Source organism: Mastigoproctus giganteus, chromosome 5 (genome assembly GCF_048544385.1).
Source record: "Mastigoproctus giganteus isolate SK-2022 chromosome 5, ASM4854438v1, whole genome shotgun sequence".
Classification (NCBI taxonomy): Eukaryota; Metazoa; Arthropoda; class Arachnida; order Uropygi; family Thelyphonidae; genus Mastigoproctus; species Mastigoproctus giganteus.
The window spans coordinates 94,729,920-94,753,742 of NC_143579.1; the positions used below are offsets into that span (position 1 = coordinate 94,729,920).

At 37.4% G+C, this 23,823-nt stretch overlaps 1 protein-coding gene across 1 annotated transcript in view; it reads left to right on the forward strand.

Moving 5' to 3' along the window:
* The window catches only part of LOC150085574 (catenin alpha-like), a 707,146-nt gene that overhangs the window by 39,383 nt on the left and 643,940 nt on the right, over positions 1-23,823 (forward strand). Inside the window, exon 3 of the mRNA XM_090373354.1 lies at positions 14,081-14,173. The gene's annotated coding sequence lies outside the window, so the exon portion shown is untranslated. The remainder of the gene's footprint in view (positions 1-14,080; positions 14,174-23,823) is intronic.

A 23,823-nucleotide genomic window follows, 5' to 3' on the forward strand; every position in this document is an offset into this window, starting at 1 on the left:
AACTGCACGCAAATGGCAAACTGTTGATCCTCTACAGGTTACTGGCAAATGGAACATCAAAACTTTTAGACACAATAATGACAGAATCCATAATTTCTTCAGGGGATGTGCCATTATCTTTCCTATTCACAAGGGTGGTTCAAAGGGCAAAGTAAATAATTGCAGACATTCTCTGCAATTATTTATTATTATTCTCTAAATCCGACACACGTTCTAATTTAGATTTGATTTCTGTTCCAGGGAATATAATCAGGTCAGTAGTTAAAGAAGTAATGCAAGATCATCTTGGCAGGATTGGAGGCTTAAGGCAATTGCAGCACTGATAGGCTATAGGGAGATCATGCCTGACTAATCTGATTAGATACTATGAGGTAATCACCAAGGAATTCAATGCAAAAAATAATTGTGCCATTACATATTTAGGTTTGAGTAATGCTTTTGATATTGTTTTTTCAAATAAAAGATTGTTCTATAAATGTGGTATTAGGGACAAGTTAATATTATGGATATAAAGTGCCAGTAGGAGATAGAAAGCAGTTATTAATGGGCACTGCTCTACGTGGACTAATGTTATGAGTGTGGTACTACACAGTTTGGTGTTAGGCTTCTTATTGTATTTTATATTTATTAGTGATATTGATGTAGGTATTTCAAGTTTGATGTCTAAGTTTGCTGATGATACAAAGGTGGAAAAGGGTAGATAATGGCATTAATCATGGTCTATACTTCAAGAAGATATAGTTAAACTAGGCAGATGGATTGAAAAACAGCAATTGAAGTTTAATGATAAATGCATGATACTGCATTTAGGTAGCAGTAATCCAGAATAAAATACCATATGGGTAGCACTAAACTTGTGGCTGTTGATAATGAAAAAGACCTAGAGGTAAATGTATAGTCTGACATCAAGTTCTCTGAGCAGTGCAGACAGGTTACTTGAATAGTCAGGGGAATGCGGTGCAGTCAGGAGTAGTGCAGACAGGTTACTTGAATAGGAGAGGAATGCCAGAGGTGAATTGAACTCTGGCCGTGAGCTAGATGATTTTGTAATAACTGAGAGGAAAGTGGAGGAGAAATTGTTGAAGATAAACATAAAAAAGGCACCCGGGGTGGATGGGATCTATCCAGTTATATTAAAGGAGGCAGCAAAGGAAGTAAGCATACCCATAGCCATAATTATGAGAGCTACTTGGGACTCAGGGGAGGTACCCATAGACTGGAGATGTGCAAATGTGACCCCAATTCACAAAGGAGGATCAAAGTGCGACACAAGTAATTATAGATCCGTTAGTTTAACTTCTGTTCCAGGAAAATTAATGGAGGCACTGGTAAAAGAAGCACTGCAGGATCATCTAGACAAGACTTCAGTTATAGCTCGGACACAGCATGGTTTTGTTAAGGGAAAGTCTTGCCTGACCAATTTGATTGGATACTATGATGTGGTCACAAAGGAACTGGATGAAGGGAATAACTTTGATATCATATATTTGGATCTTAGAAAGGCTTTTGATACTGTTGTACTGCTGAACAAATTGTTGTACTGCTGGAAGACTGCTGAACAAATTGGAACAGTGTGGCATTGGAGGCAAATTTCTGCTATGGTTAAAGGGATGGTTGAGTGGGAGAAGACAGAGTGGTAATCAATGGACACTGCTCATCGTGGACTAATTGTCCCTCGGGGTTCAGTGTAGGGTCCATTGTTGTTTTCTATATTTATAAATGATATTGATGATGGTATATCAAGCTTGATGTCCAAGTTTGCAGATGATACAAAGGTTGGCAGGGTTGTTAAGGACACTAATGACGGTACGCTGCTGCAATAGGATCTAGAAAAGTTGAGCAGATATGCTGAGAGGTGGCAAATGAAGTTTAACATTGACAAATGTAAAGTACTACATATGGGAAGCATAGACTGGAGATGTCTATGCTTACCCCCAGAGTAATGTATCAACTCTGTGGTACTACACTGACAGCGGTAGAGAATGAAAAGGACCTGGGGGTAATTGTGCAGGCAGATATGAAGTTTCCTGAGCAGTGCAGACGGTCTGCAAGAGCAACTCATGGTGTTTTGTCAATGATATACAGGAATTTTTCTAGTAGGGATAAGGAGGTGATTATCCCCTTGTATAAGGCAATGGTCAGGCCACACCTAGAGTACTGTGTACAGGTCTGAAGGCCTCATTTTAAGAAGGATGTTAAGCTGTTGGAATGAGTACAGAGAAGGGAACAAGATTAGTGAATGGAACAAAGGGTTGCTCTTACGAAGAAAGACTTGAATTTTGCAAATTACAGTTTTTGGAGACTAAACACCTGCGAGGTGATCTGATTGAGGTGTATAAAGCCTTGAATGGTTTGAGCATGCTCAATGCTGATGTGATTCTTCCTCTTGCTCAGAATAATCACCTGAGAGGGCGATAAATTCAAATTGAGGAAAGATAGATGTGCGGAAGATTGCCTTTAGCCAGCGGGTAGTTGGTTGGTGAAACAGACTTCCATCCTTTGTTGTAGAAGTTGATAGCCTAAAGAAATTTAAGGCTGGGCTGGACAGGTATTTGGAAAGAACGGAAGGGTGAAATGGGAGAGGTTTTTTTTTTTTTTTTTTTTTTTGGGCTGATACTGCATAAGCTTGCTTTCTTGCATCATGTGCCTCGACTAATGTTAATGTTAGTCCACAGGATTCTGTCATACAGAAACGTTTCCAGCAGGTATGTAAAGCATTGTATAAAGTAGGGATGTAAAGCATTGTATAAAGTAGCAATAACAAATCAATGGCATGCGTGCCATGGGTGGCATGCATAGGAAAACATACTCATGCAGCCACTCGGAAATAGTTTTTGCTATGAAAAAAAGTATTTTTGTCTTTTAATAAAAATTTATTTTATGGTCTGTAGTCATATCTAGTGGTGAAAATCATATATAATTGTGTGCAAAATTATGCTGCAACAGAATTCACTTTAAAAAAATTTCAAGTATTGTTAGCATTTTATAATATCAGCAAAGACTGTTTACTAATTTTAGTCAGTTTTATTTTTTCTATTCTGCAGAAATGACAACTGAATTTAATGCTTCTAAATATGAGATTTTGAACCTAGAGAACAGAAATCCAGAAGTTAGATGCACTCTAGGATGAGTGAAATTAAAAGTGATTTAGGATGAAAAAGACTGAGAGGTTGCAATTTAGTCATACATCAAATTTTCCATGTAGTTTAAACAGGAGGCTAGGAAGGCATATGGTGTCTTGTCTGTGATGTACAGGACCTTCACAAGTAGGGAAAAAGATGTCATTATCCCTTAATATGTAAGATTGTGGTAAGAATGCATTTAGAATATTGTGTTCAGGTCTGGAGACCACACTTAAAGGAAGATATAGAACTTCAACCAGATTGGTGAGGGATGCTCGCCAATGCCCATATGAAGAATGGCCTATGAGGCATAGACTGAAAAGCTTGGCAACCAGACATATTAGGGGAATCAGTAGAGGTTATATATAAGGCCTGAAAGTAATCAGTAGAATGAGGAAGTTTTCACTTGCAGAAGAGCGAAGAGGCCAGGGGCAGAAATACTAAATTTTGGGGAGTTACAGAAGGGTAGATCTCATGAGGTTTGCTATCAGGAAGTGCGTTATAAATCATTGGATTGAATTGATAGCCACAGTGGTTGAGGCAGTGTTCAGAAAAGGTATGGGGATAGAATTTTTTTTTTTTTTTTTTTTGCTTTTTATTTTGGCAGATGCAGAAAAAGTTCATTTCCTTGTATTAGTCATTATAATACTACTATTTTTCACAAAATGCACCATAATTTGTACAGTGCCAAGGCAAGGAGATTACTGTGTACTCTTCAATGCCTTCAGTGATTAGTTATGAGATTAGTGTACAGGGTGGAATGGAGGTGACAAAAGGTTTGTATGCCATCTTACTCATCCATCATAAAATTCATTATTTCATGCCAAGGAATATGTTTATTTGCAAGGTTAAAGAATGTAAGTTGTGAAATTAAGAAAAGAAAAAAAAAATCTGATGCTGTTATGATTATAACATTTTAGTGTTATGGAGAAAAAGGAGTAAGGTAAGTGTTGCATTTACCAGAAAAAAAAAAAAAAAATCAGTGAAAAATATTCAGAACTGTCTATACTCTGAAGCATTTTAAGGTGGGTGGTCATTCTGTTGCAAACACTGTTTTTACAGAATTGTGTGCTATTATGATTGCTTGAAAGAAAAAGACTCTTAATATTGGAAACATGATGCACTGAAGAAAAGCTTATACATTCCCAGCAAAACAAATATAGGTAGTCCCCAGTTTGCGATGGTTTGTTTTGCGACGATTCACAATAACGAAGGTTTTGAAACCAGAAGGCCAAAAATATCAAAAAACTATAAACAAATTTCAAAAATGAGCAACTTTAAATATTGGATATGACGTAAAGAAACGGCACAGTCAATCAGATGAGAGCTATCCCCCATTTACCATCTAAGCCGATCAAGGATGAAGTGGCTGGAGATAAGAGGAGAGGAGAGGAGAGCACTCAGTTTGCTTGTTGTGTACTATTGTTGAGCCATTATTCTACAGTGTCAATTTGTTAGTTTTAATTAAAATTGTTGATTAAATTAATGAAATAAGAGCCACCATGTCTAGTGATAGAAATGCAGTAAAGCCATGTGAGTGATTGTTTTACTTCATCTGCATTTTTCATTATGGTACTCACAATTGATGGGGGTAATTTGTAGAATGGAAGATGGTTGGACACATCCTAATGTGTGCCAGAAGTATGAAATCACCTCCATCGATTGTGAGTACCATAATGAAAAATGCAGATGAAATAAAACAATCAATGCAACATGCTACGACAGTGAGATGCAAGTAAGTTATACTAGATTAGAAAAAATGGAGAAATTATTGTATTTGTGGGTGGATGACTAAAATCAAAAAAAAAAAAAAACAAACATTCGTTGACTTAAAGCTGTTATACTGATAAGGCAAAGTCAATTTTTGAAGATCTTAAAAAAAAACGATGGTGGTGATGAGACATTTCTAGGTAGCAAGGGATGGTTCATGCGATTTAAATCTCGAAGTAAGTGCAGCTGTCTGAAATTAAGTGGTGAGGTGGCAGGTGCAGATGCTGAGGCAGCTGCAGCATTTCCTGCTGAGTTTTAAGCCATTGTAGAGGAGGGTAATTATCCTCCTGATCTAATTTTTAATGTTGATGAGACTTGGCTTTATTGGAAGAAATTGCCATCATGAACCTTCATTGCCCATGAAGAGCATGTAGCCTGCAAAAGACAGGCTAATGCTTCTGCTGAGTTCAAATGTCTCTGGCACTTTAAAATTAAAACCAATGTGTGTGTACCATTCACAGACACCACATGCTCTCAAGGGCCTAAACAAAGCCATGTTGCCAGTCTACTGGAAATGGAACAGGGTGGCTTAGGTGACACAAGAAAGCTTTTTGGATTGGTACACAAACTGTTTTTGCCCTTGTGTGCTCCGTCTTTGTCAAGAGAATGAGTTACCAGCCAAGGCTCTTCTTCTCTTGGACAATGCCCCTGGTCAATCTGCAAACCTTGCTGAAGTTGGAATATCTCTGGACGTCAGTGTTGTTTACATGCCACCAAATACTACTTCAGTTTTGAAACTAATTGGTTAAGGTGTAATTGCAACTTGTAAAGCCTATTACCTACTCCAAACCTTTATGGAAATGGTGAGAGTTTTGGACAGGTCAGACAAAACAATCAAGGATTATTGGCACTCATTTGACATTTTGAAGGGCATTAATAACATCAATGCAGCATGGGAGAAAGTATCAGGGAACTTTTGAATGGAGTGTGGTGAAAACTTCTCCCACAATTTATGCACTACTTCGCAGGATTAGAGCCAGTGGAGAACTTTGTAGAAGACATTAACAGGCTGGTGCAAGGGGCAGGATTGGATGAGGTTACAGCTGAAGATTTAACAGCTGTTGGATAGCCATGGACAGCAGCTTTCCAATGAAGACCTGGAAGAATTGACTAAAGAACTAAGCCAAAAGAAAGAAAATGATGAAGTGCCTCCTCTGAAATCTATGAATACAAGTGATGTACAGTGCATCCTTTTAGTTGTTGAGACCCTCACTGATGAGCTCTGTGAGATTGACCGTGACTGGGAGTGAAGTGCGAAAGTGAAAAGGAGCATAATTGTATTCATTAGCCCTTACTCTGAGATTCTCAAAGAAAGAAAGAGGAAATCTCGACAGTCAACACCGTATGCTTTCGTCAAGAAAGGGGAGGATCCTCAACCAGGGACTTCATCAGATAAGTGAAATCTCTGCATTATGCTACCATCAATAAAGATCAATGTAGGGGCCTTACACTGGCGCTTACAAAAACTTTCAGTCTGGGCTTCGAACATATCAAAGTAAGTGTACAAAATTTAATAATTTTATTTAATTGAATTTAGTTTGGTTATTTTATATTGTATTACATTTAATTGATTTTTATTTATAAAAATACTGTTTTTACATTCATTTCAGAGCTTTAAATATAATAATATTATATTACTTAAGCCAATTTTGAGAGGGGCCTGGAATGTAACTCATTGACTTGCATTGTATAATGAGGTTCATTTTACACCGTTTTATTTTTGGGACAGTTCCTTCAGGAATGGAACTTTGTTGTAAACCGTTCATTTTTTTTTTTTTTTCTATAAAAACTCCAAACAAAACATAGTAAAGCTGTAGTACTTAGTCACATGCATAAGTTGAAGGTTGAGAAGATTATCGAAATAAAAGGATAGCCAGCTCTAAGTAAAGAATAATTTTCAGGATTTATGTTAGAAAAAAAAACATACTCTTTGTGTGTTTTCTGAAATTGATGATCTCGAAGACATGCGACTTGAATTTCTGTAGATTGTAAATTTCAGGAAATACGAGTGAAGGAAAGTTGCTCCAAAGAGCAGAAGAAGAAGTGATAAATAAGGAAAAGTTAGTTCTTTTGAGTTTGTAGTTGGTCAGAGAATGGATGTTGACTTGTTGATGCATATGTTTGAACTGGTTTTGAAGAGAGTGGTGGAATTACAAATGCCAATTCTAAAGAACAGTGCCTATAGAATTATCTATAGAAAGGGCATGCATGTAAACTAAACATATATGAGTCAGGGAGTGGATATGTTTGGTTTAGTCATTAATTAATCTGACTGCCCTCTTTTCAAGTAGAGATGGGAGCAATTTACCATTGCCTGCAGTGAGCAGTCAGAATGAGAAAACTGGTTACCCAATTGCAAAAAATAGATGGTAATTGAAAAGATGGAAGATTGCTTAGAAGACCTTTATGCCAAATGCAGCCTTGGAAATGTCAAAAACAGCTGTTTGAGTTTCACAAAACTTTTTTATCAAATTTGCCCAAAGATGATTAACACAAGCCAGTATATCTCCAGTGTCAGCATTATCTGCAGGAATAAAGGTAAGGGTTTTGCAAGTTTTGGGGCGGTTAACATCCTGATTGATGGTATTGCTGTTCGAGCCCGTTAATCAAGTAGTACAGGCGCTTGGATCTATTCACATCTGCCCTGTCCTTTTTTCCTTTTAGTTTGGAACACAGATCTGTAAGTTGTGAGATCAGCTCGGGTATGTTAGAGGTGAACTTCAGAGCTGTCACCAGCTTCTCTGGGGAGCCGCGTACTTCCCCTAGAAAGGAGCGTAGTTTTTCCACAGTTAAAGGACCTTTAGTGTAGGGAAAATCGCTTTCCTTGTCCTCTGAAGCACTTGAATCGTGAGAATCACGGTTAGTCTCTTCTTCAGTTCCGAGAAATTTGGGTTGTTCTTCATTAGGGTCGTGAATGGTTTGTAGCTGCTTATTTATTTCCATACTTGGTGGTATGATGGACTTATTTAAGATCTGACTATTTGTCTTCTGTGGTGTTCTGTATTTATTATTGTCACTCCTGTTGTTTTTGTTACCGGTTTGCTCCTTTCCTGCTGCTGTGTGCGCTGTCTTCTTCTGTTTTGTGACTTTGGACGTTAGCATTAGCTAATGCTAATGCTATTTATTATTGTCACTCCTGTTGTTTTTGTTACCGGTTTGCTCCTTTCCTGCTGCTGCGTGCATTGTCTTCTTCTTCTTCTGTTTTGTGACTTTGGACGTGGTCTGCTTTGGGGTTGATTCCGAGAAAAACCTCTTGTTTGGGTTGGTCGGTCTTCTGAAGAGATTGTGTCCTGGTCTTCTGTGGTCTTTGAATTTTCTTTTTCTGAAGAGTTTGGTGTGGGAAGCATCTCAGACTGTTTGACAGTTTCTTCAGCATCCCCATTATCTCCAATGGTCAGCTCGCTTTGTGCATCTGGCCTGACCCTGGTTGGTGCCGCCTGAATTTCGGTATTACTTTCACAAGAGTTAGAGATATGCAGGCAGTTTTTCCTGATCTGGCCCTCTTCATGGCAGAAGAAACATTGTGAGGAAATGGAGGTATAGAAGGTGTAAATGATTCCGTTTAGATCGGCGTTGAGGAGTTTTGGGATGTTGTTTGCTGCGTCATTGTTGGCGAAGTGCATAAGTGCTTGCCTGTGGAAGCTTTTTATATGCGAAAATTCCGGTTTTGTGGTTGCTGCAGAGAGTGTGCGTATTTTCCCGGTAACGGATCCGTATTTGGATAAAATTCCTCTCAGAAATTGAGGAGGAATTTCAGGTGGGATGTTTGAAATTGTAACTTTTGTTGGTGATAAGGCAATTGGCGGCGCTTCCAGGTGATGAAGACCGATGTCTATTCTGTTTTGCAGGATAGTTTGCGCCCATGAGGGGTGGCTGAAATACACCTGCACAGTTCCCCCCACACGGGATGCGTGAGTAATATTTTTCGGTGGTACTTTCTCCGCGATTGCTGTAAGGTACTGCTCTAAAGGGGGTTTTCCTTGGTAGCGAAGATTACTATTCTATTTTCTCAGGAAATAATAGCAGTTACTTCATTTGTAGGAGCATTGTTCGACCGCGTATGTACTATTGTTGGTCGCGAGAGAGGGGTTTTCACTGGCGTTAAGCATAATCCATTAGGTACGGCCTTAGCATAAGTATTAACAGTTACTGACCTTTTGGACCTTGAGGTATTCACCTGTTGTCACAGGGTGTGGCTTCCGTTGTCTTGGTCACTGCTGGCAGTAGCTGTAGGTTCCGTTGCTGTGGTTGTTTGACCTTGGCTGGCCATAGCTGGAGGCAATTGATGGGATGGGTGGGGGTTGAATAAGCCGTTACTGGAATGTCCAGCTTTCCATGGCTAAAGTTAAAAAATTAAATTCTAACCTAACTCAAACTCCGCTAAATCTACACACACAAAATTATTATTACTCAAAAGCTCTTCCGAAGAGGAATCGAACAATATAAGTCTTGACTGAAGGTTCTCGCAGAGAAACACCGAAAAGGGGCAAAAAGGCAAGAGCTCAAAAGCATGTGTCCGATCCGCGTGTCACAATAGATAGATAGATAGATAGATAGAAATTGTTCTCTTCACTAATATTAACTGTGTATTTTGAAAGGTATGTTGATGAGGAAAAGATCAAGGCTGTTGGATGTGTGGTTAGGATTGCCTGGTATTTTGGTAAGTAAGTGAACAAATTGTTGTTATTATTATTAAAACTTTCTCCTTTATTGGATTTTTTCTACCCTGTGACAGGTACTTACACCGGGTGCATGGGGTGGTTGGTTATGTTTGGTTATTGTTGTTGCTCATATTATTTCTCCTTGATTGGGGGGTTCCACCCTCATGGCGGGTATTGCGACCAAGTACACAGGGTGGTTGTTGTTATGTCTGGTGTTACTGTTTGTTGAGGAACTCTGACTATCCTACAGGTGCTCAGGATTGCGAATTTCTGGAGTTCCTTGTAAGTGTTCTCTGGGAGACCTATTGCTGCTAAGCTGTTATGTAAGGTCTTTGGCACCATACACGATGATCGGGATTACATCCTGATCATCGTTTCAACCACTGGTATGGCCAAAGACCCTACATAATAATAATATTAGCTACATAACAGTAATAATAATAATATTGTTATTAATAATAATAACAGTATTATTATTACCGTTATTATTATTGTAGAAGTAAGTTGCAATTGGGTTATCAGCTTTTATTCTTTGGGTGTCTACCCACCTGCTGATGAGACAACTATTTCTGAAATGGTGCCATCAGTGGTGGCACTCAACCAAGAATAAGTAACAATAAACTTCTCTGTTAGGGAGGCACCCTGCTCTTGTGTCCTCTTATACCTTCAATAAGTGTAAGAGGGCATAAGAGTAGGTAGTTTACCGTATGTGATGTTCTACAATGATACGAGTCGAATGTTTTCTGTTGAATGATGAATGTTGTGAAGTAGTTTACCATATGAGATGTTCTTTAATAATGCCTAACATGCAAGCTGTGTTTGCCTCAGACATTTTGGATGTGTACTAACTTGATGCAAAGCACTAACTTGTGCATTAGTTTGAAAATTTCAAATCTTGAGGCTTAAGCCATTTAATACTGAGTTTATATATTTTTTTATACCCAGCACACCAACTTTTTGTTGGTTTTAAGTGCATCAGCAATTTAGACCATATTGTGCCATTGTATATTATGTCTGTACAAGTGAGTGTGTGTGTTCATGGGTTGATTTGCATGTTGTGCAGGCTGAAAAACAATAACCTACAGGGGTGGGCCCTACTTCCTCCACCTGAGATTGGCTAACTACAGCCTTGATTGAATGGACTTTGGAAATTTCTAAATACAGCCTTGATTGAATGGACTTTGGAAATTTCTTCAGTTGTAGTTGGGAATTGAATGCAGTCATCACCAAATGAGTGAAAAGGCGAAACCACTATACTGTCATGAAGGACAATATACCACTGCCAGATTAATTATAAAAGTGGTTTTCAGTTGGTATGATAGGACAAGGAAATGCCAAAGGATACTAGGAACATGAAACCTAATCTAAGATGAAGATTTGAACTAAGCTTGCTATAACATTTGCCCTGAAAGATGTCATCAGAAGAGGTTGTGAAACACTGAATTTTAGTAAGCTTTTGGTCTCATGTATACACAATCCTCAATCATTTCTCTTTGTGCAGTGTTTTTCAATTTTATTATTGCTATTTTGTATTCAGTCTTTATCATATCTCTTTTACTTTTTCAGCTATTGTCTCTTTTGCTGCCCTTCTACTCATTCCTATATGTTATCTTTGGGATTCTTTTTCTGTCCTCCAAATGCACTGAATCATGACGAACATCACTACTAACATTAATCCATAATGGGCACTCTCTTCTTGGACTATTGTTACTGGTGGTGTCCCTCAGAGTTCAGTGCTGGGCCCCTTACTGCTTACGGTATTGATGAAGGCATATGAAGCTTACTAAGTTTGCAAATGACACAAAGATTGGAAGGATGGTTAGTGATAAGAAACAATGTGTACTGATGTAACAAGACCTAGAGAAATTAGGCCATTGGGCTGAGAAATGGCAGTTGTAGTTTAACATAGATAAATGCAAAGTACTGCATGTGGGTAGCAGTAATCCCAGAATAATATACCAGTTAGATGATACCACACTCAAGGTGGTAGAGAGCAAAAGAGATCTATGGGTAATTGTCTAGTCTGACATGAAGTTTTCTGAGTAGTGCAGACAGGTAGCTTGTGGGGTTTTGTCAGTGATATACAGGAATTTTGCCATCGGGGACAACAAAGTGATTATCTCATTCTGTAAAGCAGTGGTTAGGCCACACCTTGAGTACTGCATATAGGTGTGGAAACCACACTTTAAGAAGGATGTGGATCCCTTGGAACAAGTGCAGAGAAGAGCATCCAGATTAGTCAGGGACACAAGGATATTTTGGCATGATAGACTGCAGGTCTGCAAATTGCAGTGCTTGGAAACTAGGCATCTGTGAGGAGACTTGATTAAGGTTTTCAAGGCTTTTAAATGGATTGTGCAAGCTGAATTCTGATGGAAACTAGCATTGCTTGGAAACTAGGCAACTGTGAGGAGACCTGATTAAGTGTTCAAGGCTTTTAAATGGATTGAGCAAGCTGAATGCTGATGGCATCCATACTCTTTCTTGGACAACACGCACAAGAGGATATAACTTAGATTGAAAAAGGATGACTGACTGCAGGATAGATGTACGAAAATTTCCTTTCAGCTAGAAAGCAAGTGATTGTTGGAACAAATTATCTAGTTTCATGAAGTGGGAAGTTTTTGAATAAATTTAAGGGAGAATTATACAAATTATTAGAGGTAAGGGACAGATGAGTTGGATTTTTTTTTTTTTTTTTTTGACTGACATTAAAGAAACTTGCTTCCTTGCATCATTTGCCACCATTATTACTAATAATAATAATTAAAAATTGGTTAAATTGGTGATGTGTTGCAAATCACTTCAATTTTAATTACTTTATTTTGAGATTATGCTACTGAGTAAAAATGCATTCGTTGGATTTAATGATCCAAATTATTCTTTTATTCCAGTTTTTGTACTTCATGATTTTGTGCTTTCATACACTACCACTTATGCCTTATTCACTTCTCTGCAGTGTTAATGTTTGGTAGATGACATTTCAGTTTCATTTCACAATTAAAGCTACCAGGGAACGAAAGGGTGGTCTTACAAAGAAAGACTTCACTTCTTCAAATTGCAGCATCTGGAGACTAGGCACCTCTGAAGTGATCTGATTGAGGTGTTTTAGGCATTGAATGGATTGAGCAAGCTCAGTGCTGATAGCATTCTTCCTCCTGCTCAGACTGCACACATGAGAGGAGTATAAATTCAAATTGAGGATTGATTTGCCTTCAGTCAGTGGGTGGTTAATCGTTGGAACAAACGTCTATCTGTTGTTATGGATGTAGGTAGTTTAAATAAATCAAGGAAAAACTGGACAAATTATTGGAGGGGGATGGATGGTGATGTAGAAGGTTTTTTTTTTTTTTTTTTTTGTCCCTTCCTGTGATATGAAACCAATTAAGTGTTGTCAGTGTACATTCTATGTTAATTTCTTTTTCTTATAAGGAGGTCTCTATTGTGTTAGCAAGTAAGCTTACAGTTGCTAATGTTATACCTGGATATTGTTGACAATTTTAAAGTAGCTTTCTTGAATGTTTAGTACACTGATGCAAAAACTTTTCCAATCTGCATTATGAGTAGTGGAGTCATTTAAAAGAGCTAAATAAATATGCAGAAAAGCATTCCATGTGCCTGCTTAATAGTTATGATCCTCTCTTAAATATTTAATTACAATTTTTTTTCTGCTTAAAAAGCCATTTATTACTCTTTTAATTTGTTAATATTCCCTGAATTCTTGGCATATTTTTTAATTATTTGACATTATCCACTGACTGCTTAAGAATCTCCTTCGGCATATTGGCAAAACACACTGAATAGAAGTTTCTGATTTTTTCAAATTAGTTGTTTTTTTAGGCATCATTTTTTATTTAGCATATTCTCACAAAAATCACAAGGGGTGAAATCAGGATTCTTGGCTGACTACTCTGTCCTTATCACTTGACTCATCTGTGTGGAATGTATGAGTATCAGTCTTGTGCAATCAGATAATGTTATGTAACACATTTTGACTTTCAGTCCTCTGGGGGGGGAATGCTCACAGAATTTCATCCTCTTATTATAAGTTGTATGTTAAAATCAGTGAATGTTCAACTGTTCTGTCTATATGTTGTATCTTTATCTGAAGCTATTTTTAGTTTGATAGAGAGAACCAGACATTGCTGAAAATCTAACAAAATATTAGAAGTTGCTTTTTTTTATACATGTATATTTTTTATATTTTAGCAGACAAAACATCAAAAGTTGTTTTTTATATATATTTTTATAATTATTAGTTTTTTGTTTTACTATGTAATTTTAAATTTTACCCTAGATTTGGCTATTCCTTTGAAATTTTCTAAAAGGTGAACAGGGTAGAGGGAGAGAGAGAGAGAGAGAGAGAGAGAGAGAGAGAGAGAGAGAGAGAGAGACTAGAAATAAAATCTTTTTAGTTGGAAAAGTGAACTGTGTCCATCTACCTTGATTGAATACATTAGTTTTTTATTGTGCACTCTTTGTTCTGGATGACCACGAGCCCTGATTTTTTTTTTCTTCTCGTTTCAGGTCATTTTATCATGAAGATTTTATTTTTCCAGTATTACTAGCCTGTGTAAAAAGATGTTGCGTCCCCATACTTCATTTTCCTTTTTATTAGAGGTAGGTCTGTACTGTTGTCATATGAAACTTTCTTGGTTTGCTTATTTTTATTTTTTTTTGTTTTCTCATTACTTATCGTTGGCGACATTAGAGGAAAAATTGAAAAATTGCCTGGAAAAATTGAGTTACAACTGAAGAAAACTTTTTTTTTTATTGGGCTACATTATTAGTACAGTAAACCCTCGATTTAACGGACTGATAGGGGAGAAGGGGTGTCCGTTATTGCTGAAAGTCCGTTAAATCAAATGTAACCTTGGGGGGTATTTTTTATTGTTCTTAATGTAAAAAAATACTTTAATACAATATACAGTACTGTACAATATAAAATTATGTTGCAATTTGGCCTTTGATTTATGGATATCAGAAACAGTTTGTTTTTTACTCTGTAAATTTCACAAACACATGCTACTGAGACGCGTTGTTCTAATTTCTCAATTAGCTCTAATTTCTGTGCCACATTTAAGTTCACATGCTTTCTTTTAACTCCTCTATCACTTGATGCCATTTTAAATTGTAAGGATTGCAAAATTATTTAATAAATAAAGTCACAATTCAGAAATCACAGAAACACTCTGTATACAGTGTTATTATAAATTTTTAATTTATAATAACACTGAAGTTTTGTATAACCTAAAAAAAATAATATGGTCGAGATTAATGTGTACATCACTGTATTGTTATTTGTCCGGTCTGTTAAATCTGAAAATCATTATTATCGGGGTCCGTTAAATCAAGAGTTTACTGTATTATAAACAAATTAGGTAACAGGTACATTGTTTTACATTGCAGATATGTCAAAATGCCTTTTATTCTTAAATTAATAATTTGTTATACCACAGTTTTTTTATCTAATTATTGTAGCATTCTGAATATAAATGGTGGACAGAATAATGGAAACAACTGCCAGAAAGCAGTATGGTATTGAGCTACTGTGTAGCCATTCCTGCAGGGATCTGGCATTCTTTGTTCATCAGGAAAGTTACCCATCAATTTGTGCAGATTTGGATGGCAAAAAAAACCTATGTTGTTAGGTGCCGCCCTTGAGTACTCTCACGGATGTCCTTGGGGTTTGGTTTCAAGTGATTGGGAGGATCATGACTGATGGATAACTTTGCCATTGTGATCTTTGAATTGCAACTTGACAGTACAAGCTCTATGAGGTATAGCACTGTCATCCTGGAAGAGAACTGTCCAATACAGGCAAAAATGAGGATTGCTCAAGCTGATCACAATTCTTGTACTGTAAGATGCCATTCCAAATAAATAAAAGTCATATCATTGGGAAACCATCAGAATCCTTGACTCTTCGATGCAGATGCCCCGGAAAGTACAGTTTCTTTGTTTGCTGCTACAAATGCATGTAATGTTCATCACAAAAAAGGGTGAAAGACAGCTCCTCAGAAATATTACATATATATCACTGCTCAGTGGTCCACTGACTATGCTCACCTCCCGATATCACCAGGCATGTAGACAATTTAACATTAATAGGTGTTGTGTGTGGTTTGTGTACAAGCAGGCCATTATATCCATCTTTTTGCAGTTGTGCTCTGGCTGTTTTCATGAAGAAAGGTTGCCCACAACATGTTGAATTTTGAACACTTTTGTCTCCCATTGCTTATCTGATATGCTTTGTTATCTGGACTGATGATCATCTTTGAGACATTTCCTTATGACATGTTAGTGAGTTCTGCTATCTTTTCACAGATGCCCCAGCCCAACTGGGCTCTAGTGATCGTGCCTTTCATTTGAAGTCATTGAAGTTGCTCATGCAACTATATATGCTTGTAATGCTAGACTTGTTCTACAGCCTCCTTTTATATCCATGATCAGAGGCATTGGCTTCATCTGGTCATCTATATGTGTGGGCCTCCTGCTTTGCATTTATCATCTCACGGGGCTCTATTATCCAAGTGTTTCCATTATTCTTTTTGCCACCTATGGATGCATTATAACATTTAATGAAATGTAATTTATGTTTTTAAAAATAATAAATATATAATCACACACACACACACATGGCAGTACAAACTAAAAGTAGTATATACAAGATATGCATGCTCACTGATAGGTAGATGGAATGAATAGGGTGAGTAAAGAACTTAGATTCCATCACAAGGTGCAATAGTAAGTTGTCATATAGTGGGTACGTAAGTTTGACAAATAGCATAAAGAGTGAGATACAAAATCAGTTGTTGGAAACATGCGCCAATGGAAGATTTAGTAATGTGACAATGTATTGAAAATGAGGTAAGCCTCCATTAATTACTCTAGCTGTCAGTGGTGAAAACAGATAATGAGAAGAAATCACAAAGGCATGCTTAATGAGCTGACTAAAGAGACAGTTACAGAACCAGGATAATGTAGGATTAACAACCATCAGAAAAATTAAACAGAAATTATTATCATGGTGACACAGCTGTCATAAGTTTAAGATTTCTCTCAGCAGTGCATGTTACCACCTATCCTGGTGAAAAGAATGGAAGCATTTGACATTACGGCATTGTCAGAGCTTGATGTGGATCATGCTACACAGTCTAGGTATACCTGGATGTGATGTATTTCCAAAGAACATTCCACCCAGATTGTATTGCATGAACAGAGAAGTTCAGTTGTGGTAGTGCGATAAGTCTGTGAAGTTTCTTCAAAAGTTTGTCACTAATGAAACCACAAATTCAGCCTGAAAAATTCTGTCTTAATTGCATTGTGGCAATTCTTTTGAGTGGAAGCATATGTCAGTCCCAAAGCATGCTCTATATATAACAGTGGTTTGAGGAGAATACTGTGGTTAACCTGTCATTTCGAGTCCAATTTTAATTCAACCATTAGGATGTTTTTGAACAGCAACTGAGAGCAAGAACAAGATGGTCTAGTTCAAGCAGAGAACTACCTGCTGCCATATGGAAAGGGTGGTGAAAGATTCCTTTCTCCATGTGCCAGAAACTTGGAGAAAGTATTCCCCAGAGAGTTATTTATATTACTGAAACCCATAGGGTTATACTTAAAAATTTATATTTTATAATGATCTATTCTCCAACATGTATTGGGACACTAAATGAGAGAAAATCTGGTTAAAAAAAATAAATTTTTAAGAGTGACCCCTACGAGATGATTGTAAGATTTCTATTTGTCTGATTAATGAAATTTGGAAAGGTTTGACACATGTTTCCAAAAGAGCCAGTAATAAAATTGCATGGAAATAAATTTATTGGGAGTCAAGTTGCATTACACTTTTTGCAGTTCACATTTAATATCAAATGTGAACTACAAAATCTTAACCTAGATAATATCAAAACAAATACTGAGAAACCTTATCATAACTCTTTACATGGTTGATTTTGGCATCTGTTATCAAGTATGACACATGAAGCCAATAGAATGAAAAGTGCAGATCAGATGATAGAACCTGTTACTTTCTTGTGTGTAGTTAAAATAAAATCGATGCTGGATCATCTTACAATCATCTCATGTATTAAAAATTTTTTCCTGCTGTAGAATGGCAGACACATTTATTCTCTGGCGTAACCATTAGGTCAGAGGAGTTTACAATGAATTATTTTGACAATGAATACAATCATTAACCATATTTAGCAGTTGAAGTTTAACTGTGGCTTGAGTTACTGTGGGCTTGAGAAATGGTAGTTGAATTTTAACATTAATAAATGCAAAATACTGCGTATGGATAGCAATAACCCCACAGTAATGTACCAACTGTTTGGTACTACATTCACGGTAGTGGAAAGTGAAAAAGATATGGGGATAATTGTGCAGTCAGATATGAAGTTCTGTGCAATGCAGAGAATTTTAGGAAGAATGTGGAACTATTGGGACAAGTACAGAGAAGGGCAATGACATTGGTTAATGGAACAAAGGGATGCTCGTACCAAGAAAGGCTTCAGTTCTGCAAATTGCAGTGTCTGGAGACTAGGCACCTGCGAGGTGATCTGATTGAGATGTTTAAGGCTTTGAATGGATTGAGCAAGTTCAATGCTAATGGGATTCTTCCTCTTGCTCAGCTCACACACACACGAGGAGACACAAATTCAAATTGAAGAAGGATGGTTATAGAATAGATGTGTGGAAGTTTGCCTTTAACCAGTGGGTCATTGATTGCTGGAATAAACTTCCATCTGTTGTTGTTGTTGTTGTGGAAGTTGATAGCTTAAAGGAAGAGCTCAAGGAAAAAAAGAACTAGAGAAAAAATTGAAGGAAGAACTAGAGAAACAGTTGGAGGGAATATGAATGGGTGAAATGGGAGGTGTCAGTTTTTTTTTGGCTGATGCCATATAAGCTTGCTTTCTTACCTCATTTGCCACTGCTAATGCTAAAAACTACAATCCACTCAAACTTGTTTGCATTGCTACACTTTCTTGCTTGGCCACTGTTTATCTTCCAAACATCAATAGCCCTAGAAGTATACAATTAAGATCATCTTTTCTCTAGGAATCTTAATCTAGATAATATTGCTCCCTCCCACTAGACAAAAAAAAAGTCTACACCTTTATGGGAAATAAGAACACCTACATGTGCGACTTCTCTTTTCAAAGCTGGGGCAAATTAATGCTCCTCCTTATTAATAATCAGCAGCTGCATGCTGTGCACAAGGTGCAATTTTCAGATCATTATATTCTATGTACGAGATGGCTCGAAAACAGTTTCATGTAGGAGTTGATATCACTTTTTTGAACACAACTATGGCTTTAAAACTTCCAAGAGACTGCAGCATTTATGCTGAAGAAAAACTGCAAGCTATTATATTAGTATTAGATCAAATTGAACAGTTAAGTCTTCTCCAAAATAGTATAATTTTTATCAACTTTTTCAGATCTATAATTGCTATACAAAATGCTGGCCCCATAAGTAATACACTACAACAGCAAACCCAACTCCAGATGTCAAAATCTTTCATAGGGCCATAACACTGGTTTTTAGTGGGTTCCAAGTCATGCTGGAATATACAGAAATGAATGGTAAAGTTGTGAAAAAAAATTGACATTATGCTGTCTCTTTATCAGATTACAAAATAGTTATTCACAAAGTGGAATACATCACTGGTAATAGCAATGGCAAATTCTATCCAAAAGTTCTGTCTAACAAATTGTAACAAGTCTAAAATTCTTCAGCCATAAAATCTTACTGCAGGTAGCACTTCGGCAAGATTAAGAATAGGACTCTTTTCACTTGTTCTCATCTTTTTAGAGGTGGGGAGACCCTATACAGTATTCTGTTTGTCACAAATCACAAACAGTTGAACATGTTCTAATTACCTGCCCAGTCTTTGTACTGGTGCCTAGAAAGACCTTTAAGCAGGTATTATCAAATTCGCATGATGTGTTTCAAGATTGAAACCCATCGTGCGGAGACCTTAGACATGTGCAGATGGTCATGTAAAATGCTGTGGGCATTTCCATAACTAAATCCCACTGCATTTGCAGTGAAATGAATTGTGACATGCCTTTCACTCGGCTGTTACACCCATCTCACAGTCTGTGGGTGTTAATGGCCTTCCTTCTCTTGGCTCATGAAATGTATGACTGGAACTCCCATTTACACTTTTTTAGTGTCATAGGATGGACAATTTTGCCCATACACAGCTTTCATTTCTTCATCAATTTTGTGAGCTTTCTTGCCCTGCAAATGCAGGAACTTGATCACTGCTTGATATTCCACTTTGTCAACTATAGTGTCCTTCCTCAGATTCCGGGCTCCACCTCTGGTGTACAATCACTTACGGGAATGAAATTTCAAATATGTTAGTTATTGAATATTTAGACAATTTATATTAAAAATGGCATCTTCCTACTGATGCTTTATCTAGGTCAGAGTACGAACTTTTTGATATCCCCTTGTACATCCTAGAAAAAAATGACACTGAGAAATGTACTTATAAAGCTCATTCTTCACCTCTTCTAAAGTTAACACTATATTTTGACAATTAGTTATTTGAACAGCTCTTCATTCCTTAGTTTTGAAAAGGATTTCAGAAAGAACCATTCTTCAACTTTTTTTACTGGTAATAAACTATATAATTTGTTAAAAGCATAAAACAGCTGTTTTTTTTTTTTAAATACTTGCAGTATTGAATATTGGTGGATTTTATTCTTATTAAGTTTTGCTTTCAGCATCAAGTGGAGATCAGGACAAGAGATAAGCTTCATTTTGTTTTGAACAGTGGTTTCCAACTTGTGCCCTATGGATCTCCACTGTTGCACCTGGAAGACTATTGTACAAATTGGAGCAGAATGGTATTAAGGGTAAGTTGCTACAATGGATAAAAGTATGGTTAAGTGGGAGAAGACAGAGGGTGGTAATCAATGGGTGCTGCTCTTCCTGGACTAATGTTATTAGTGGAGTCCCCCATTTTTTGGTGTTGGGTCCACTGTTGTTTTGTATATTTATCAATGATATTGATGAAGGTATATCAGGCTTAATGTCAAAGTTTGCAGATGATACAAAGGTTGGCAGGGTTGTTAATGACAGCAGTGGCAGTGTGCTACTGCAACAGGATCTAGATAATTTGGGCAGATGGGCTAAGAAGTGGCAACTGAAGTTTTGCCTTGACAAATGCAAAGTACTGCATATAGGTAGAAGTAACCCCAGAGAAACGTACCAACTGTGTGGTACTACACTTAGGGTGGTAGAGAATGAAAAAACCTGGGAGTAATTGTGCAGTCAGATATGAAGTTTTCTGAGCAGTACAGACAGTCTGTCAGAGCAGATTATTGGGTACTGTGAATGATATACAGGAATTTTTTTAGTAGGTAAAAGGAGGTGATTATCCCTTTGTATAAGACAATGGTCAGGCCATGCCTTGAGTACTGCAGACAGGCCTCATTTCAGGAAGGATGTAGAGTTGCTTGAGCGAGTACAGAGAAGGGCAACAAGATTGGTGAGGGGAACGAAGGGGTCCTCTTACCAAGAAAGGCTTAATTTCTGTAAATTGCAGTGTCTGGAGACTAGGCATCTACGAGGTGATCTGATTAAAGTGTATATTGCCTTGTTTGGGTTGAGCAGGCTCAATGCTGATGGGATTCTTCCTCTTGCTCATATTATGAACATGAGGGGGCATATATTCAAATTGAGGAAAGGCAATTGTAGAATAGATGTTAGGAAATTTGCCTTTAGCCAGTGGGTAGTTGGAACAACTTCTGGAACAAACTTCCATCTGTCGTGGAAGTTGATAGCTTAAATAAATTCAAGGAGGAACTGGATAAAGTTTTAGAGGGAATGGATGTGCGAAATGGGTTTTTGCTACATAAGCTTGCTTTCTTGCATCATATGCCTCTACCACTACTACTGCACATTCTGAAAAGTTCAGCATATGTGAACTTTTCAGCATCACCTGGCTATAATTCCAAACTGAATAATCCTTTGCTGCATTTTTTTCAAGTGTATGCTCTTGGAATCCATGGAATTTTTCCCCCCTCTTCGTCACTGGCTTCCAAGGATTTAGTAGATGTGGCTATAAGGTAGTGTTGTTTTAATTGTCATATTCTGTATCATGGGCTGAAATATTGATTTCATGTTGGAGAAGAAGAAGATGGACTTTATTACTATTAGCAAATGATGCAGCAAAGGAAGCTTATACAACCACCGCAAGAAAAAAAAAAAAAAAAAAACACTTCTCACCTCACGTGTTCATCTTCTAAGAATTTTAGTTCATCCTTAAAATTCTTCAAACTACCCAATTCCAAAACATTGGATAGAAATTTATAGCAATAATATACTACCTGCTGTCTTAAAGCAGGTAGTAGATTATTGTTATCCTAGTTCAGACAACACACTATTGGTATTTAGACAACACACATCCTCTCCTGTGTGTTGTCTGAACTAGAGAGAGATGGATAACATCATCATTCTTCTCTTTCTTGGTGATTCCTATCTACTTCTATCTCTCTTTCTCAGGGTAACTCGGGAATTTTTTTTTCGCTGGTGCAGCATTAGCCTCAGGCTTCCTTGCACCATATGGCTAATAATAATAACATCAGCATTTAGCTTACTCAATCCATTCAAAGGCTTAAACACCTCACTCAGGTCTCCTCACAGGGGCTAGTTTCCAGATGATGCAAATTGCAAAACTGAAGTCTTCTTTGGTAAGAATACTCTTCCATACCCTTGAATAAATCTTGTTTCTCTTCTCTGCATAAGGTCCAATAGATCAACATCATTCCAAAAATGAGGTTTTGAGACGTATGCAGTACTCAAGATGTGGCCTAACCATTGATTTATACAATGGTACAATTACCTCCTTATCCCGGCTAGAAAAATTTGTGCGTATCATTGAGAAAACCAGAGTTGCCCTAGCAGCTTGTCTGCACTGCTCAGAGAACTTCTTACTACTCCATTACCCGTAGTTTTTTTTTTTCTCCTCCATTACCTCTAGTGTGTTACTACATAGTCGGTAGGTTTATCTGGTATTGCTAATACCCATATGAACTTCATTACATTTATAAATGCTAAACCTCAATTGCCACTTCTCAGGCCAATTACCTAATTTTTATAGATCTTTTTGCAGTAGCACACCTTCATTACTGTTGTTAACCCTCCTGCCGACTTTCATATCATGTACAGATTTAGACACTAAGCCTAATATGCCTTCAATATCATTAATAAAAATATAAAACAACAATGGGCTCAGCACTGAACCTTGGGTCCCTGAAGAGCAGTGCCTATTGTTAAACATTCTTTGTCTTCTCCCACTGATTCAAATCTTTATCCATAGTAGTAACTTGAGCATAATGCCACTGTACTCCAGTTTGTACAGCAGTCTTTTTAGTGGTACAATATGGAAAGTTTTTTTCGAACTCTAAGTATGTGATGTCAAAATTATTTATTGCATCCAGTTGCTTTGTTACTTACTGTGTCATAGTATCCAATCAGATTGGATACTATGACCAAGCAGACAGGAATGCAGTATAACTGCATTCCTGTCTGCTTGGTTCTGCTTTACATCTTTAACCAGTAACTCCACTATTTTCCCTGGAATTGAAGTCAAGCTAACTTCATCAGGTGCACTTTCCAAGTCAAAGGTGTGCAGTCATGATTTACTAGAACTTTCTATATTTGGCTTCAGTTCATAGTACATAGTACTCTTTATTTGGACTATTCCTTTAAATCAGCATTTCCCAAACTGGGGTCTGTAGACCAGTTCTAGGGAGGTCCTCAAAATGTACCCTCTGGAACTGGTCAAATTATTCATTCTATGTATAGCAAATTGATGATAAATAAAGTTATTATATATTTATGTAAAAATAAGAATAAAGTTGAGTTATTTTTAAACATAAAACGGAATTTTCTTTTCAGAAAACCCAGTGTTCATGCATATACAGGATCCAGTCACATTATTATGACCACCTACCTAGTATCCAGAATATGCGCCTTTTGCAGCATGCACCGCAGCCAACTGCCACGGGAGGGACTCAATAAGTCCGCGGAAGGTTGCTACGGGTATCTGTGACCATACAGACTGCAGTGCACCCCTGAGCTCCTGTAGGTTCTTTGGTGGAGGATCCATCCGTCTGATGTGTCGATCGAGATGGTCCCACAGGTTTTCAATTGGGTTAAGATCCGAGGAATTCAGTGGCCATTGGATTAGCTTGAAGTCTTCATCGTGCTTCTCAAACCACTCACGGACAATTCTGGTGACATCA